A 20,034-nucleotide genomic window follows, 5' to 3' on the forward strand; every position below is an offset into this window, starting at 1 on the left:
TGGGGTACTATGGGGGAGCCTGGGCAGCCCTGGATAGGGGTGCCATGGGGGGGACACCTGACAGCTCTGGATGGGGATAGTTGAGGGGACCCTTGAGGGGTACCATGGGGGGCCCTGGATGGGGACAGTGGGGGCCACACTGAAGTCCTCCTGCATCCCTGAGACCCATGTCCATCACCGTCCTGGCGAAAGATGTGATGCGTCCAGGGTGGAGAGAAGCTTCTTCCCTGATACTCACAGGCAGCCACACACTATGTCCTACCCAGCAGGTGACACCCGTGGAACCCTGGGACCCCCAGAGACCCCATGAGGTGGGTCTGGGGGGTCCTGGGATTCAGGAGCCATAAATGCTCATGAGATTCTAAGATGCAGCCAGGACTGGAGCCGCCCCTCACAGACCTCAAAGGCAGCTGTGGATGCGGGAACGCCCCTCCTTCTGTCAGTGGTACCCGGGCAGTTCCCGAGCCTGCGCTCCTCCTTCTGGAATGTTCACTCAGAGTCAGCTCCTCTCTGGAAGCCAGGTTGCCACATGGAGACGTCCAGCCCAACCACCTACCAGCCAGGCAACCAGCCCCTGGAAGCCACCGTCTCCCCATTTCATCATAGGAAATCTCAGCCTCCCCTGACCCCCTCTAGGCTGTGTGGACCAGACACACAGCTCTGCCTGAAGCTCAAGAAAGCCCTAGGCAGAGATCCGCCCTGGTGCCCTCAGAACCATTCTCAACCCAGGGCTTCCGGCAGCCACTCCCCACTGTGCTGGAGAGGGCACGCCACCCTGGCCACTATAAGCTGGCACACACCGTCTTTCAAATACAAAACTAGGATCATAACTTCATGTTGTATGCTGAGAGCATTTTCACAATGCCTCCTGTGATATGAAACCAAGCTCCAAACTACAGACCAGGAAAATTGGACGATGAAGCCACCTCTCCTGGCGAAGCCTTGCCCGGCACTGGCTGGTGGGAGGTGCTGGCGGCTTGGAAAAAGGGCCAGGGGCTGGTGGGCAGCCCCTGCTTGGGCTTGAGTGTGCTCATGGTTTTTCAGGGGACAGGGACAGGAAACTGGAGCTTGGGGCTGGGTCACAATGCACATGCACAGGCAAAGAAACCCCAGGGAGACCTCAGCCTGCAGCCTTCCAGGACCCAACCCTGGGCCTCTAAGAGGCTGGCTGTAGGTCAGAATTGTCCCGTGGGTCATGCCCTGACCCTTCCTGAGGCACAGAGGCACCCCAGGAATTTCTTAGCTGCAGCTGCCCTCTCAGACAGGTGGGCTCTGACCCCAAGAACCTGCAAGCAGTTTGACCACGACCTCAGAAAGGCCCATGGTCCCCACAGTCCCCCTCCCAGGTGCCATCAGAGCCCCTGGCACACAAGCACATGGAGCCAACCTGATGCCCTGCCCAGCAGTGGCCCATGGCTCTCCTCTGATGTCACATCCACCTGCCAGGTGTCATGGCACATGCCCCATCCCTGAGCAGGGCAATAGATGTCACTCCCGACCTTCCTCAGACACGCCCCTTCTCCACCCTTCATTGCTCCTTTCTCCCCATCCTCCATCCTCCTACCAATGATGGCAGCTGCCTCCTTCCTGAGCCGCCCCCTTGCCCTGGAAAGGCAGAGGCTGATCACCACCCAGGATATGGAGCATGATGCACTGCCTTGCCCCTGTCCTGCCCAGGCCATGAGATGAGCATGTGAGGTGCTGTGTCTCCCCTGCTACTTCATGCTGTTTTCCAGCCCTCCTGCAGGGCCAAACACCCACCAGACGCAGGGAAGCCCATCCAGCAACCCCACACTTGTAGGCCCATGGCCCTCTTGCAGGCCAAGCACTAGGATCTGGGGTTGCCTGGTGTGCTGTGTGACTGTGTGTGTGCACACGTGTGTGTGCGCATGTGTCCAGTACCGTGTTGGTGCAGGTGTGCACTTGCACACATGAGGCCATATGTGTACTGTGCACACGTTTTTTGCATTCATGTGTGTGGTGTGTGTGCATGACATACATGCATATGTCATGTGCACAGTATACATGCATGTGCAAGTGTGACATGGGTACATGCATGCACTTTTATGCATATGTATATGGCATGGCATGACTTGTGCGCATATGTGAACAGGCATGCGTATGTGTGACACACATGGGTCCTGGCACAGCACTGGAGATGGCCCCGAGGTGCCTGGGACTCAGTCCCCTCCCTTAACAACAGCCCACAGGTCCTTGAGGCTGCTTGTCCTAAGCCCATCCCACTTCCCCGCTCCAACATGACAGGCTGTGTTGACACGTCGGATATCCTCAGCGTGCACCGCCTGTACCCGGCCTGCGCTGGGAAAGACGCTGGTGTTTCACACTGACCCAATTCCCAGCCCTACCTCACGCCTCAGCAAAAGGGACTTTTCTTACAGGTCTGGCCCTACTCCCATTCTTTCAGCCCCTCCAGGAGGAAGGCAAGGCCTCCTTTCCACTCTCTCATCCCCATTTCACAGATGCAGCAATGGAGGGTCTGAGAGGCAGCGCCACTCTCACAGGGCAGATGGGAAGAGGGCTGACTGGGGCTCCTGAGTCTCCGCCTTCAGCCCCCACAGTCCCCACCCCAGAGCTGCCCACCTTGGAGTCAAGGCCATTGTGCCAAATCACACATCCTACACACAGAACGGCCATAGGCTCCCAGTTCTCACAACCTTGTCCCGTCGCCCACACAGCCCTAGGAGCAGGGACAGGCACCTGCCCAATTCACCTGGTGGATTCAGGCTTCTCCTGTTCCATGTCTTGGCTTCCCGGGCTGAGCCCCTGAACCACTCCATTTAACTTTCAAAGCCAGGACCCAGCACCAGCTGCCCCACACAGCTGGCCCTGTGGCTGCCCAAAAAAGCAGGTGGCAGCCGTTTTCACGCCATCCCTCGCTCTGCTAACTGACCACTGTTTCTCCCTTTACATTCCTGGTTTCTGCCCCCTGCTGGGTCACTAAAGTGCCCTGGAAGTTTCTGCCACCAGGCCAGGGTCATTACGTCCACTCCACTCCGCTGTGGAGCCTCTGCCCACGTCACAGCTGGCGGCCGCATTCGACAGAAGATGGGTCGGCAGCCGCGGCGGGAGCGTGTTGTCCTTGGCTCTGGCAGAGACGGGAGCATTTTACTGAGAGAATCAGTTCTGCCTTTTCAACTAATGAGACTGTATCCAGGCTGCGTTTCTGTTGTGAGCTGAGGAAATTGCAAAGTTTTCATTGGAGAGCCTCATAAGCCTGGGGCCATGGAGATGGGAAACATGAGGCTCCCCAAATTAGAGGCTCCCGTGGCCGGGGCCCCCAGCCCAGCCTGCTTTCTATTGATGCTGTTCCCTCTAATGGCATGCTCAGTGCCTCCTCTGCCATTTAATCGTGCAGTCCTCCTTTCAACTCCTTTCAACCCAATCCCCCCATCCCTGGGGTAAGCCAGCCCCCCACCACTGCCTGGCACCCAGGCCCCCTCCTCATCCAACCGAAACAGGTTGCACAGGAATCCCAGCTGAGCGCTCTGCTTGTCCTGCAGATTTTATCACCTGATTTTAGCCAGAGCGCTTCGTGCTGGTAAACAGAGAGACACAAATTATTTAAGACAAACTCTTCTCATTCGAGGCTGTGGGAGAAGCGGTCAGCAAGCATGTTGTCCAGGAGAGACTGCTGTGCCACTGCCAAGCCCTGCCACATACCTCCCCTGTCCCAGCAGGCGGGCACATTGTCCAACCTGCCATACCAAACCCAGCCCAGCTGAGTTAACATGCTGACTGGAAGGGACAGAGGCAGGGAGAGTCACAGGCGGTGCCAGGGCCTGGAGCTGGGTTCACCTTGCCCCTTGCTGGCTGAGTGATCTCAGGCGTGTTCACAAACCACATTAAACCATGCTTGCCCCTTCTGAAGCTGGGGATGGAACAACGCTGGCCCCAGAGGCTGCTGGGAGGGTAGAGTCTGGCCCTGGGCTCTGAAACAGGAGCTAAGAACATGATTGCATTCCCCGCAAGTATGGTACCGTCATTAGCAGTCTCACGCACAAGGCTTCCCTCCTGCTGGGCCCGGCAGATTCTGACAGACACGGCCAGAGCAGCCTGGCCAGATGCCACCGGTGCCCCTTCTCCACGAGCCACTTCCTTAACATCCATAGCACTGCACACGTAGGAGACCACCAGATTCCCCCATTCCAGCTGCCATGGGCCCAAACCAGTCACATTTATAATCTCGCTTTGATATTTTTCATCCGTGAGTCACACAAAATGGAAAAACAAAATGCCCCCAAGCCAGTGAGGTCTAAATAATTTTTTCCATGGTTTTCACAGCACCTGTGAGAACAAGTTTCACACTATTAACGAGAGTGTTAGAGAAACACTTTCATGTCGTTGGAAATTACTTTCTGCTGTCCCCGCCATGTCCTCGCTCGGTGCCTCCTGTCCCAGTCCAATTCTCACCTGCAGCCACCAGCCCAAGACGCGTAGGGTCAAGTCTACTCACAACAGCTCTGGGTGGAGGCTCCAAAATGACACATCTGTGTCTCCATCATGAGGGCAGGACACATGTGTGCAGAGAGGGGGCATGATCAGGTCACAGTCTCAGGCACACCCACAGGGACTAAAGGGTCAGCTCAGCAAACGGGGAAAGGGGGGCCTCATCTCTAGACCAACGGACAAAATGGCAGCACCAATGGCAGGGGCTGGGGGGCAGGTCCACCTCCTCAAAGACTTGCTCTCTCCAAAGGGTGTGGGTCCACCTCCTCAAAGACTCGCCATCCAAAGGGTGGCAACCTCACAAAGGCCTGCACTTGTGGCTTGGGCAGTGCATACTTGAGCTGTTCTTTCCTTCTCCACATCTGGACTTTTGGAGCAGTGGGCCTGCAGACACTGTTTTATGGCACACGGGGCATCGCTGAGCACAGGGGACATTCACTCAGTCCAGGCTCCCCAGAAGGAAGCCACTTGACCCTTGGCAGGACTGCCCAGAGAAGAATGGCACAGGGAAGGGGTTGACCACAGGAGGCCGGGGTACTGGATCCCTCCCTTGTCATCTGTGAGGATGTCAGCATATGACTAATTATTCCAGGTCTCCATTTGTTGATAAAACAGGATAATAAGATCTACCTCACGAAGCAGAGGACTAAACGGGATTGCACCAGAACACTGTCCAGAGCAATCAGCATCCACCAGCACAGCCTCCACGGCCACCACCAGCACCAAAACCACAGAACCACCACGCTACTAGCATCACGACCACCACCAGGAGCGCTACCAGCACCAAAACCATAGAACAAACACACTACTAACATCGTTACCACCACCATCACCACCACCAGCATCACCATCACCTTCACCACTACCATCACCATCACCACCACCACCACCATCACCTCCATCACCACTTCTACCATCATCGCCATCACCACCACCACCATCACCTCCACCACCACCTTCACCATCATCACACCATCACAATCACCTCCATCATCACCTCCACCAGCATCACCACCACCATCACCATCACCTCCACTACCACCTTCACCTCCACTACCATCTTCACCATTATCACCATCACCACCACCATCATCACCTCCACCACCTTCACCATCATCACACCATCACAATCACCTCCATCACCACCTCCACCAGCATCACCACCACTACCACCATCATCTCCACCACCGTCACCAGCATAACCACCATCACCTCCACCACCACCTTCACCAGCAACACCACCATCACCATGACACCACCAGCATCACCTCCACCACCACCTCCACCAGCATCACCACCACTACCATCACCTCTACCACCACCTTCACCAGAAACACTATTACCACCACCATCACCTCCATCACTACCTTCACCAGCATCACCACCTTCACCACCTTCATCACCATCACCTCCACCACCACCACCAGCATCATACCACCACAATCACCTTCATCACCACTATCACCTTCATCACCACATCCACAAGCATCACCACCACTATCACCATCACCTCCATCACCACCTTCACCAGCATCACATCACCAGCATCACCACCACCACCACCACCATCACCTCCATCACCACTTCTACCATCATCACCATCACCACCATCATCACCTCCACCACCACCTTCACCATCATCACACCATCACAATCACCTCCATCACCACCTCCACCAGCATCACCACCACCACCACCATCACCTCCACTACCATCTTCACCATCACCATCACCACCACCATCATCACCTCCACTACCTTCACCATCATCACATCATCACAATCACCTCCATCACCACCTCCACCAGCATCACCACCACTACCACCATCACCTCCACCACCATCACCCCCATAACCACCATCACCTCCACCACCACCTTCACCAGCAACACCACCACTACCATCACCTCCACCACCACCTTCACCAAAATCACTATCACCACCACCATCACCTCCAACACTACCTTCACCAGCATCACCACCTTCACCACCATCACCTCCACCACCACCAGCATCACACCACCACAATCACTTTCATCACCACTATCACCTTCATCACCACCTCCACAAGCATCACCACCACCATCACCTCCATCACTACCTTCACCAGCATCACATCACCAGCATCACCACCATCACCACCATTACCTCCTCCACGACCATCACCAGCATCACTTCCACCACCACCAAACCATAGAACCACCACACTACCAGCATTACCACCACCACCATGACCATCACCTCCATCACCAGCATCATCACCACCAGCATCACCATCTCCACCAGGATCACCAACATCACCATCACCTCTACTACCACTATCACCATCATCGCTACAACCATCCCCTTCACTATCACCACCACCAGCATCGCCTCCACCACCACCACCACCAAAACCATAGAACCACCACAGTACCAGATCATCACAACCACCACTACCTCCATCACCACCATCACCAGCATCACCATCAGCAGTATCCCCACCACCACTACCATTATCATCACCACCAACACCCTCATCATCACCATCATTACATTCACCACCACCATCACCACCTCTCCACAACCACCATCACCATCATCAGCATATCCACTGCCATCAACTTCACCATCACCTTCACCAGCACCATCATGACCACCATCATCATCACTACCATCATCATGACCATTACCACCACAGCACTGTTATCATCATCATCATACTCACCATTAATATCACCACCATCAGCATCATTATTGCCGTCATCACTACCACCACCTCCTCTGCCACCACCACCACCATCAACAGTCCTGATCCCTGAGAAAGGCACACCAGCCTTTTCCGAATACTCCTCTGTAGCATGAAGGCCTGCAGAAAGGCAGCCAGTTCTGATTGTTCATCCTTTTGTTCATTCAATCAGTATTTTTTGCATCTCTCTGATAAGTCTTAGGAACATAAAGATGAATAAATCTGTGTCTCTGACTCTAAGTCTCAAGGGAGATGGCTTGGTCGGCAACAGACTTTGCCTGGGAGGTCAAGGAGAGGGGTCATGAAGGAGGTTGCTCAGAGCTGGGCCTGGAGGAGAAGGTGGCTGTTACAAGGTTCACATCCCTTCACTGGCCTCAGTCTGCCATGGTCTCATCCCCTCTCCTCTGGACAAGACCCCACACTCGGGCCACCCACCCACTCACCACTCCACCAACCTTCTCTGTCCCGGGTTCAGACCCCAGTTCTTTCTATTCAGCTTCCATTCAGCACAGTTTCCAGACCTGAGATCACTCTGCCTTCCGTCCCTAACGCCCCCTGTGACCGTGCATTCCCGTGGCCGCCACACCACACTGATGTTCATTAATGGGGTTGACACCCACAAACCCCTAAATCTTTTTCATATAAAACACCTGCCACTTCTCCTGGCCCTGTGCTTGTACCATTGATTGTTCTGAAACCAAGGGCAGAAGCTCATGTTTATCCTGATCAAATTTCATTTCCTTCGTTCCAGAGCATAGTCCCAGCTTGAAAGATCTTCTGAGTCTTCATTCTGTCAACCAATAGGGTAAGATGGCTTCACCTGTGATGGGGACAGTGACAGATGCGACTCCTGGGTGTCTCTGCAAATCTGCCACCATCAGGAGGACCCGCACTTCCCTGTGGAGCACACACAGCCCTGCTGTGGCTGCAGGCCGGGAGGGAGGAGTGCTCTGGGGTTACGTTAGGAGCCAGGCTGCTGCTCCACACTCTCCCTGCCATCACACCCTGCGGTGAGTAAATGAGCCTGTGACCCAGGCTCCCTGACAGCATGAAGCCAGTGGGGTGGGGCCCAGACATCCTGCTCAGACATCCCGAGGCATGGCTCAGACTGCCTCTAGGGCAACACTCACTATTGGACATGAGAGAGGCAGGGTGAGGCCACGTGGCTAGCTCGCAGGAAAACCTGCACTTCTCAGCTCCAAAACATATTTCCAAACACACAGCCTCCCACGGGCATGGACGGCAGGCAGCCAGGGCTCTGGAGAGAGGCCGCGGGGCGCGGCGGGAATCATGCCTTGTTTGGAGAGTCCAGGGCTCCAGAAGCGCTGGGAGTCCCCAGCTGCAGCCTGGTCACCCACAGGTCCTTCTGGAGGACGGGCTTGCAGACACAGTCAGGATGGGTGCGGGCTGGGGGCACCTGGACAAAGGTGTCCAGGGGAGACCTGGTCCCCACGGTCAAGGAAACCCCAGCAGAGGACAGGGTGGGGCCATTTGAACAAAAAGCAGCAACTCAGGGCTGAACACGAGAAGCGCCAGGGTCTGGGGCCAGAGAGGGGCAGGAAAGATGACGGCAAGAAGAAAGGGAAGCAGAAAAGAGGGGGCAGGATGGAGGAGGGCAGAAGGAAGGGGGAAGGAATGAGGGAGAACAGGAAGGAAGGGGGAGGGGAAACAGGAAGAAGTGAGGCAGAAAGAAGGGGGGACAGGAAGGGGTATTAGGAAGGAGGGTGGACAAGAAGGAGGGGGCAGGAAGAAAGGGGGACAGGAAGGAAGAGGGAAGGGAGGAGGGGCAATAGGAAGGAGGGGGACAGGAAGGAGGGAGAATAAGAAGGAGGGGGAACAGGAAGGAGGAGGGAAGGAAGGAACGGAGACAGGAATAAGTAGAGACAGGAAGGAAGGAAGAAGGAAGGAGGGGGGACAGGAAGAAGGGGCAGGAAGGCGGGGGACAGGAAGGAGGGGGGACAGGAAGAAGGGGAAGGTACGAGGGGAACAGGAAGAAGAGAGTCAGGAAGGAGGGGGGAGGAAGGAAGAAGGGGGGACAGGAAGGAGGGGTGACAGGAAGAAGGGAGGCAGGGAGGAGGGGGGCAGAAAAGAGGGAGGAAGGAAGAAGGAGGACAGGAAGAAGGGGGCAGGAAGGGAGGACAGGAAGAAGAGGGGCAGGAAGGAGGGGGACAGGGAAGAGGAGGGACAGGAAGGAGAGAGAAGAAAGGAAGGGAGATAGGAAGAAGGAAGGAGGAAGGAGGGGGGACAGGAAAGAGGGAGGAAGGAAGAAGGGGAACAGGAAGAAGGGGGCAGGAAGGAGGGGGTCAGAAAGGAGAGGGAAGGAAGGAGGGGGACAGGAAAGAGGGGGAAGGAGCGGGAACAGGCAGGAGGGGGACAGGAAGGGGGCCAGGGTAAAGGGGGTTCACGTCCTGTCAGGCACTCACAGACAGGCCCAGGAGTCCAGGGCGGGTAAGACTCAGGCCCAGGGCCATCCACCTGCGGGGAGGGCCAGGCACTGACTCTACGGGGCTGGAGAACGAGATGCTGTAAAGGGACACAGGAGATATGACTGAAGAGCGGGGACTTGGATCAGGAGATGCAAGAAGAGGCTATGAGAATAAGGAGACAGGACCCAGGCAGAAGTCTCCCATGTGGGAGCCCAAGCCCTGCCCCTCTTCATCTGAGTATGGGAACTCAACCCAGAAAGATCTAGGCCTGGGCTGAAGTCCTACCCTGCCTGTTCCCAGCTGTGTAACCTTAGGCAGGTGGTGTTACCTCTCTGGCTCCTCCATCTCAGAGCCTTGGGTTTTCTGAACAAGCGGTGGCCACTGCACCAGCCCCCAGTGCCCCATCCGCCTAGTGCTTGGGCCCATGGGGTGCAGTGTTAGAACAGAGCAGCCCTTCCCAACTGTTGGATTTTCAAACAGACCAGAGGGTGCTGGCAGAAAAGTGATTCTGAGACGGATTTTCCATGTGCTCTGCGATCAAGACTCACTCATTAGCACACCTGGCTGGCAAGACACAGGCCCACACCCCAGCCACATGGTCTACAGGACAGCACCCAGGCTCTGCAAGTGGGGTGTCACCAGCCTGGCCACATGGACTGTCTGCTCGGGTCTGAGGAAGAGCCAGGTGGCCTCCCCTAGACAGGAAATGGAGCCAACCCGGCCTCTAAGCTGACTCCACAGGCCCACGGGGGCTTCTTCGAGGCACCAAAGGGCCGACCGAGCAATTCATGCCCAGAGGCACACGGCCATGGAAGGCGGAGGCCAGCTGTGGGAGCTTCCTTCCTGGCCTCCCGTGTGGCTGTCCCACCAAGTGGTCCCCTCCCCCACCACTGAACCCAAAAAACGGGGGCCCTCTCCCACCACTGCACCCAAAAACGGAGACCCTCCCCCACCGTTGCACCCAAAAATGGGGCTCCTCCCCCACCACTGCACCCAACAAACAGAGCACCTTGATGGGGAGCAGGCTTGGGTCCTGGCTCCCCCACCTGCCCACTGAGCTTCACACCCCTTTCAGTGAGATAGGGTTAATGGCACTGACGGCGATGCCATGAAAATACCACACAATCGCCATAACCACAATCCTCATCATCATAACAGCCACCGTCCCAGGCGCCAGCAGGAGAGCCTGCCAGCACAGAGCAGCGCACCTGCCACCTCGCTGAGTGACCACAGGGCTGGCCACACCAGCTTTGCCCCCTTTCATCCGCAACCACAAGCCTGACATCCCCACTTTCCAGCTGAAGAAACGGAGGTTCAGGCTGGCTCAAAACCATGGGAAGGATGGATGGAGGGCTCGGGCTTGACTGTGGCTCCCTCAGATGCCCCTTGGCCATGGTGCTGAAGACGGACATCACATTCGTGGGCCCTCTCGCCCTTCGGCCGCTTGATGGCAGCTCCTCCGCTCAGGTGGGCGGCTCCCCCAGTCACTGGGTCCTCCCACAGGGGACACCCTGCCCCTCTGTTTCCCCTCCACCGCAGCCCTGTGTGCCCTGGGCACCCCCCTCCAGAGACCCTCCAGCATCATGCGTCCCTTCTCAGAGCCCCTTGGTGCCGTCTTCTGGGAACTGTGGATCAGAACATCCACCATCAGCCCAGCAAGATATCCTTGGATAAGGCCGGCTCCCCGAGATGACATCATTCCCGTCTGGGCTGGGAGATGGGTCTGTGGCTCACATTTTCCATGGAACAAACCTGAAGCTCAAATCTCGGGCCAGGCAGCAGGAGCGGCCAGACCCCACAGCCCATGGGAAGAGGCAGGCCCTGCCCAACTCTGTGGGGTCTCTTGACCCCTCCCTGTTGGATGCCACACAGATCACCAGCAGGGTCACTGGCACCTACCAGGCGGGTCACCAGCCACCTGTGGCAGGGAGGAGTCGAGGCGTCACTCACTCACTGTTCAGGCCTCCCTAGACCAGAACTGCAAATGAAAATGTACCCCAATACCAAACTGCACCCCAATGCCAAACTACACACTGGTTCTAGTCAGCCAGGCAGCTACCTACTGCACCAGGGAGATGCCTGCAGGGCTTGGCCAACCGCCAAGTGGCCCACCTGCCCCTCCTCCGTCAGGCACAGCTCAGCAGCCCACCTCGAAGCCTGTGCGAGAGGCTCATATGCATGCCCAGAGGCTCACTTTTAAGCCCATGTGCTCTGTGGGAATTTAAGAGAGAAAAACCCCTTTTCCACGCTGGTGTAGGGAAGTGGCTGACTGATGGCCCCGAGGGATGCGTCCAGGTCGGAACTCCCTGAAACTAGATCCACAGGTGACCTTGTCCAGAAATAAGATCACTGCAGATGGAATGAAGGATCTGGAAATGAGAACATCCTAGATTAGGGTGGGCCCTAAATCCAACAAGTATCCTTGTGGGCCACACAGAGGAGAGACACAGGGGGAAAAGAGAGGCTGTGTGAAGATGGAGGCAGAGGCTGGGACAACGCGGCCACAAGCCAAGGAGTGTCTGGAGCCACCTGGAGCTGGAAGTGGCAGGCAGGGCCCCCCGCTAGAGCCTTCAGAGGGAGCACAGCCTTGCCCACACCTCAATCTTGGAATTCTGGCCTCAGAGCTGGGAGAGGATAAATCTCTGCTGTTCTGCCACCAGACTGTGACAATTGCTTGCAGCAGTCCCAGGAGATCATGCAGAGTGCAATGTCCCTGTCCTTTCCAGGAGCAAGAGGAGGTCTCTGCAAAGTGGGCAGAGCTGAAGACGTGACAAGGGGCCTCTGCCCTTCACTCTCTAGTGTTCCACTGCCAGGGGCTGCCTCATCACTGCCAGGGTAGGGTCTGGGCTGCCACACAGGTGGCCTGAGACAGTGGAGGTGGCTCCTACAGAAAGTACCAGTGGATGCTAAGGAGACAGCAGGGCTGGGTAGATGCGGGTCTTGGACCGAGGACCTAGACGGGTGACAGTGCCCTGTGTCAGTGCAGGTGCACCAGAGCCCGCCAGGGAGTCGCAGTGAGCTGCAATGGCAGGCGCACTGGGCAGGCAGCAGCAGGGGCTTGGGCCGGGACTCGGGAGGGGCAGGCATACACTGCCCCTGAGAAGCCCTGGCAGAGGGACACTTGTCCCATCTATGCTGCCTGGCCAGTGAGGATGGAGGCGCAGAGACAACACAGCAGGGTGCCTGGGGCTGCCCGAGGTGGTGGAGTGCCCTGCCCCACCCAGGTGCACACATCACATCGATCTCATGTCCCAAGTCAGAGTTGGCCCAGCCAGCCCCGCAAATGTGCCCCTCCGGGCAGCTTCCAAGGCGGGGAAAGCCCTCCCTTCCCGGACACCTCCCCACTCCTCTCACAGGGGAACATGGCTCATCAAGTGGAGGCTGAGCAGCAGGGCCCAGGAAAGTTCCTGCGAGGTGGGCTTTCCCAGCCCCACAGCCCTTCCCCCACCAGGAGGAAAGGTCCTCACAGAGTCCCCTCGTGTCCCAGGAGCCGCCAGCTGCACACAGCTCAGCGCCCAGTCTCGCCCGCCTGCGAGCCGGGAAGTCTGCTCACTTTCGCGGCTGCGCTTCCCTCCCCAGGGGCTTCCCCGGCTGCCCAGTGATGGGCTGCGGGCTCCGGAGCCGCCCTAGACCCAAGCCTGAGTCCTACCTGCTGCATCCCACAGGCAGCCCAGGGAGCCATCAGCAAGCCAGTGAGCAGTAGGGTAGTTCTGGAAGGGTCCAGAGGCTCCAAGGGCCCCGGTCTGGGAAGTTACAGCAAACGTGGACCTGGGCTTCTAACAAAGCCCTTGCTCTCCCCTTCGAGGCCCTGACACTGAAGGGCCTGATGCCCTGGGGGACATTCCCACTCACAGCAATCCCAAGGTACCTCCGTGGACGGCTGAGAAAGGCCCCCTCAGCACAGGCCCCACTCCTGCCCCGGGAGAGCGAAATTCCAGAAAGAACATGTCAGTGGAAAAGCCAGGCCCCTGGAAAAAGGGAATCAGGGATTAGGTAAACCGCTTGGTGTTTTTCAAAGGCTGACAGACGGAGGACCGTTCGAGCTTGGAGCCGACGCCATCACTTTCCCGCCAGCACCCAGGGATTCTGCAGGGAGAGCTGGAGTTTATAGTCCGTTTGGCCTTGTTGCCCCTTGAAACCTTCAACAGCTTAAAAGCACATTTGGCTCCTGGCCCAGAACTCGCTGGCCAGCCGTCCCCCAGCGCAGTTCTCATCCCCTCCATGGCAGCTCCTGGTCATAGCTCACCAGGGGAGGGGCCTTTCATGGCAGACCTCAAGGCAGAGGCACCCCAGGCCCCCTCTTAGTCCCGCCCCCCAGCCTCCCCGACGTGGATCACTTGGCCCGCTCAGGTCCCACAGATGAGGTGAGACTCTAGAGGGGTGCATGGAACCCTCCAGATCAACAGTCAGGCAGCCCCGTGCTGCCCATCCCAGGCTGGGGAAGGTGCTGGGACAGGGGCTTGGCGGGTCCAGGTCACCTGTCACACACAGGAGGGATACTCTTGGGCCCTCTGCCCTTGCTAACAGCTTACGCTGGCTCTTCCTGGAAGGTTCCAGGGTTTCACAGACCCCACAGGCCAGGGGACTCCAGGGTCCTCAGGGCCTGTGCAGGGAGGGCTATGAGAACAGAACGCCAGGCAGGGGCCCACAGTGCTGTCAGGCCAGCCTGAGTCCAGTCTCCTGCTAGGGCGAGTGCTCCAGGATGCTTCCTGCTGGTGCCTGCACCTGCCATCACAGCAGACCCTCAGCAAGGTGTGGGTTCGCAGGCCCCTGTCCTCCTCCCCCGGCAGCGTCCCCCTGTGGAGCTGGCAGGAGAACCCCTTGGCATAGGCTCTGTCTCCTAGGATGGAGTGGGATGGCCAAGGATGGGGTTGGGGAGCAATGCCCTGAGTCCTCCTCCCACACCAGTGCTGGCCTCAGGGCACTGGCACATCCAGACGGGACAAGACTTGGGATGAGAACTTCCCAGGACAACATCCCTGGGATCCCTTCCAGGCTGGGGACGGTCATGTCACGTTTTCTGAGGTCCCAATCTGCTGTCATTTTGCTGGGTGACCTTAGGCAAGTGACTCAACCTCCCTGGTGCTGGCTTCCCAAGCTGTGAAGTGGCAGCAAGACTCTCTTCTTCTGTGGCACAGTGGGGGTGGGCCCTGACTGCTCTCCCATCCACCTTCTCCTTGCCTGTGAAGGTAACTCACCCATCCCCACCTTCTGCAGGATGCCCCACGCTCTCCCTGGCCACTGAGGCCACGTTTCCGAAAACACAAAGCTCGTTCCTGACTATGCCCTGGATCAAAAGACTTTCCTATATTTGTAGGGGGAGGGGACAGCCCCTCTGCCTCCCACTTCCTGCACAGTGGTCCTGGGCCTGCCCAGCATCTCTGGAAACCTGGGGGTTGGGGAGCAATGCCCTGAGTCCTCCTCCCACACCAGTGTTGGCCCCAGGGCACTGGCACATCCAGAAGGGACAAGACTTGGGATGAGAACTACACAGGACGATGTCCCAGGCACCCCCTGCATTCTCACCCTGGGAACAGGCAGCATGAGAAGAGCTTGGCCATCCTACCCCATCCTAGGAGATAGAGCCCATGCCAGGGAGGGTCTCCTGCCAGCTCCACAGGGGGACGCTGCTGGGGGAGGAGGAGGAGGACAGGGGCCTGCGAATCCACACCTTGCTGAGGGTCTGCTGTGATGGCAGGTGCATGCACCAGCAGGAGGCGCCCTGGAGCACTCACCCTAGCTGGGGCTGGCGGGATCCTAAGCCAGTTCTTTCCCCATGGGCTTCTCAGTGGCTCCATCCTCCTGAGGGCTCAGGGGTCTCATCTTTACAGCAGGACTCACGGCACCTAATTCATAAGGGGAGTCCAGAAAAGCGGAGAAAAGGGACAGCTCAGGACAGTGCCACTGTGGACGGCGGGCCACCTCTGGCCCATTGTCACTGGCAGATGACCACTGACAATGCGCCAGAGAGCAGCTCTCACTGCCGAAGACCCAGGACAAGGTGGCTCCCTGCGGCCCTTGGAGGTACTCGCATCTAACACAGATTTGATCTCACCAACCCGAAATTCAACAGCGTTGGCCCTATCGCCCCATTTTACAGATGAGGACACGGGACTCCAAGTCACCAGCAGGGAAGGAAGTCCAAGGCTGGGGGGACCTGCCAGCAGCACGCCCTCCATGCCCATCACTTCCTTCATGCATGGCTCTGTGAGGGATGGCAGTGTCCCACTTCCCCTGCATGGCAAGGCTGCCCCGCTAGAACCAGACTCAGGGACTGGGAGGCAGTGAGGGGCTGGTCTACAGGCGTAGGGGTCTGCTGACATGGCCAAGGCCACACACTCAGGCCCCACGTCTATACCCAGGGAGGTGGTGGGCATAGCACCAGCCGTTAGCACTGGCCTTGCACTGCGGGAGACACATGTGTCCTGGCCCTGAGGGTCTCTGTCTACCCTTTTCCTCAAGGGTGCATCACTTTGGACAAAGGGGGCCTCTGTGGAGCCACACACACCCCAGGAAAAACCCCAGTCCCTGTTTAAATGAACTCTCTTAGAGTTCGGTAAATCCCTGTTTGGTACCAATCTAAGCACAGAACAGATTGGCTTCGAAAGAGCGAAAGTCGTCCTTCCAGGGGAAGATTGGGGCTGCTGGAGGAATATGTCTCAACAGTGCCAGCCCCTCGTTTTTAGAGCCTTCTAGAGCAGCCAAGCGGCTGAGATGGGAGGTGTTGTTACGTGGAGCCCGCTGGAAAGCAGAAATAAATCACTTTTACTTCAAAAGAGATAGAAATTCTCTTCCACGTGCAATGAGACAAAAGGTGGCTGGGACTCTGAGGCCAACTCACCGAACTTCCTCCTCACGCTGTTAAAGAAAAAGAAAAAGGAAAAGATGCTTGGGGCAGTTGAAGGCATCGCTGATCCTGCTGGACTTCATTAAGAGAGACAGGTCCAATTTTCCAACGTGAGCACAGCTAACAGCCAGGAAACTCTGGGGCTAGGAAAACACCTCCTCCAGACCATGGAAAACTTGCGGTCAATAAAAACCTCTCGTTCCTGGCAGCCACTCTGGCTCCAATCGAATTCCACGACAGGAAAAAATGGCTCACCAGAAACACAGGATTCGGAACCTATCTGTGACCTACTGTTTTGACCAGAAGCCTGCCAGGCATCAGCTGCAGCGTGAGACCTGCACCGTTCCCTGGAAGAACAAGTCGGGGTAGGAAAACAGCCTCCTACATTCAAGAGGCATTTCCTTTTGAAAACTGCACATTACTTTCATTCTTTGGTAATAAAGTAGGTAAACTATGGCATGTTTGCTGTCGGCCACTCATAGGCATTTTTCCTGGGTTCATTCTCACGGTGCCTCACCCATACACACACACACACACAAATGCGGTGGATACTATTATTGTCATTTTACAGAGGTGGAAACTGAGTCTCAGAGCAGTTAGACAACTCACCCGAGATCTCACCACTGGGAAACAGATCTCACCACTGGGAAACAGTGGAGCCCTGAACACGGATTTCTAGCACTTCCCGGTGCTAAGGGACTCTTCACAGACGACTGCTTTTGGGAAAACAGCCTTTCCTGCTCAGTTAGAATATCAACGAAGCACTATTTGTTTTAGGATCCTAATTTTTTAAAGATAAAATAAAGCTTTTTCCTGAATCTTTACAGCAGAACACACTAGAAATTACAAAGATTTGACACAGCACAAAAAAGCGACCGCATGACAAACATTAAAACCCCGGGGCCGGGCGTGGTGGCTCAGGCCTGTAATCCCAGCACTTTGGGAGGCTGGGCACAGTGGCTCACGCCTGCAATCCCAGCACTTTGGGGGCCGAGTGTGGTGGCTCAGGCCTGTAATCTCAACACTTTGGGAGGCTGGGCATGGTGGCTCACGCCTGCAATCCCAGCACTTTGGGGGCCAAGCACGGTGGCTCGGGCCTGTAATCCCAGCACTTTGGGGACCAGGTGCGGTGGCTCACGCCTGCAATCCCAGCACTTTGGGGGCCGAGCGCGGTGGCTCAGGCCTGTAATCCCAGCACTTTGGGGGCCAGGTGCAGTGGCTCATGCCTGCAATCCCAGCACTATGGGGGCCGGGCGCAGTGGCTCACACCTGCAATCCCAGCACTTTGGGAGGCTGAGGGGCGCGGATCACAAGGAGATCGAGACCATCCTGGCTAACACGATGAAACCCGTCTCTACTGAAAAACCAAACAATCAGCCAGGCGTGGTGGTGGGCACCTGTAGTCCCAGCTACTTGGGAGTCTGAGGCAGGAGAATGGCGTGAACCCGGGAGATGGAGCCTGCAGTGAGCCAAGATCAGGCAGGAGAATGGCGTGAACCCGGGAGATGGAGCCTGCAGTGAGCCAAGATCAGGCAGGAGAATGGCGTGAACCCGGGAGATGGAGCCTGCAGTGAGCCGAGATCACGCCACTGCATTCCAGCCTGGGCGACAGAACGAGACTCTGTCTCAAAAAAAAAAACAACAACAACAACAACAACAAAAATAACCCGAGGCAGGGCCTCAACCCACAGAACAACAGGCAGCGGTGGGGGCGGGTCTGGCAGGTGCCCAGGCCAAGCCCAGAACCTCCCCTGCAGCTCTGCAGGTAGCCTTACTGTGACCCATGTTTGACAAATGAGTCTTAAAACTCATCAATGTCACCTGCTTTGCCTAGATCCTCCCACCAACAAAAGGCAAAACCAGCACTCGATCCCAGCCCATGTGACCCCAAAGCAGCTTTTAACCCCAGCTCCCCAGAATAGCCCAGAAGCTGCCTCCTGCCTGGCTGAGGACGGCCCCTGCGCCCGCAGTTCCTTCCAGGCATCTAGGCAGGTCTGGTCAGAAGTGTGCCCGGAAGGTGTGTCTCAATAACTTGCAAAATCTGGCTGTGCCAGCAGGACCCAAGCACCCGCCCTACTCTACGGAAGCCTCAGGCTACAGCTTCCTGGAACCTGACGCAGAGCCAACTGCAGGTTCAGCATAATCTCCACCACCTTCACACCTACTCCCGGCTTCTTCTAACAGGCCCATCTCGTTCCGCAGAAGGTGACTGCTCTGATCATTCCTCTGCCGTCTGCACTGGGTTGTGGGGCTCTGTCCTGCCTTTCTGCTTGCCTTGACCCTGGATTAATATCCAGAACAACTGCATTTGACATTAAGCCAGGGCTTCCTGTAAGGGAGGCAGTGTGCTGGTGTGTCACTGCATTCGACCTCATGGAACCTGTGCCACAGCTCATGAAGCAGCCACATCTGTGATCCCATTTTACAGATGGAAACGCTAAGACAGAGAAATAGCAAAGCAGCGTGCCCGAGGCCCAAACCCAACACTCGACAGAGCTGGGAGTCCAGCCCAGGTGGGCCTGCCCCAAGGCCAGCACTCTGCGGAATGTCCAGCTCACAGTCGTACTACGCGGTCCCCAGTATGATTTTCTAGAAAGGCGAGACTTTCAGAATTGCCCTCTTCTCACACGCTCAAAGCCCCAAGGCCAGTTCAACTGTGCCCGTCCCCACGAGCAGACATCACTACCTTTAACACAGAAAGGAACTCAGTACGTGTGATGTCTCCTTAGCGTGCCCTTGGCACAGCACCTAGATTGAGTCAACACGGTGTCTGCTTTGGTGACCCTGAGTCACCGAGAAGAAACGTGGGCCTGGGGACCCCACCTCAGCCATGAAACAGGGGCAGCTGGATGCAGAACCGATGTGTAGACACAGCCAGGAGCTCACGCCAGCGCTTGGGGATTTAGGGAGGAGACACTGCCCTATGGTGTCCCATCTCTGCAGCCCTGGAGGAGGAAATCCCAGAGCTGGGATGGCCCTTGGAGACCATGTAAGCCAGTGGCTTTCGAACAGGTTTTAGCCACAGAGCCCTGAGTGCAAACCAAATGTTCTGCAAAACCCAACTTACATCAACCAAAAAAGCAGCCCAGTGGAGGAGTCCTGGCTGCCGCTTAACCCAAACTGCAGGGACAACGGTCACTGCAGTGCCCTTGGGAAGTGCAGAGTCCAGGAGCCTGTGCAGGCTGTCGCCCCGGCACCCCAGGAGGCAGGGCCCAGGCTCCCGGTGACTCCAAGGCCCCCACCTGGGGCAGCTGGGGATCACTGGTCACTTGCAGGGGCTCTCAACCTGTTTTTTAGCAGTGGAACAGAGCATGCTCATGCAGAACCCCAAACTATGAAGGGCTCCATGGGCTGAAGGGAGGGTCCCAGAGCCCACCCAGCTCAGGCCCCCACTCCCAAGCCTCTGAGGCATTCCTCAGGAAATCAAGGCCCCTAGCTGGACACAGCTAGACTCTGGAGTGAGGCCAGCCTGAGTTGGGTCGGCACAGGTCTTCCTGGTGCATCCACACAGTGGCCCAGCTCTGCCCTTCAAGCTCACCCAGAGGACGGCTCCCCCTGTCCCAGGAT

The 20,034-nt window shown here is 57.0% G+C and overlaps 1 protein-coding gene across 1 annotated transcript in view; it reads right to left on the reverse strand.

Moving 5' to 3' along the window:
- Nucleotides 1–20,034, reverse strand: part of COL5A1 (collagen type V alpha 1 chain) — a 207,313-nt gene that overhangs the window by 127,504 nt on the left and 59,775 nt on the right.

This window comes from Trachypithecus francoisi, unplaced genomic scaffold (genome assembly GCF_009764315.1).
Source record: "Trachypithecus francoisi isolate TF-2019V2 unplaced genomic scaffold, Tfra_2.0 Lachesis_group16, whole genome shotgun sequence".
In the NCBI taxonomy this organism is placed as follows: domain Eukaryota; kingdom Metazoa; phylum Chordata; class Mammalia; order Primates; family Cercopithecidae; genus Trachypithecus; species Trachypithecus francoisi.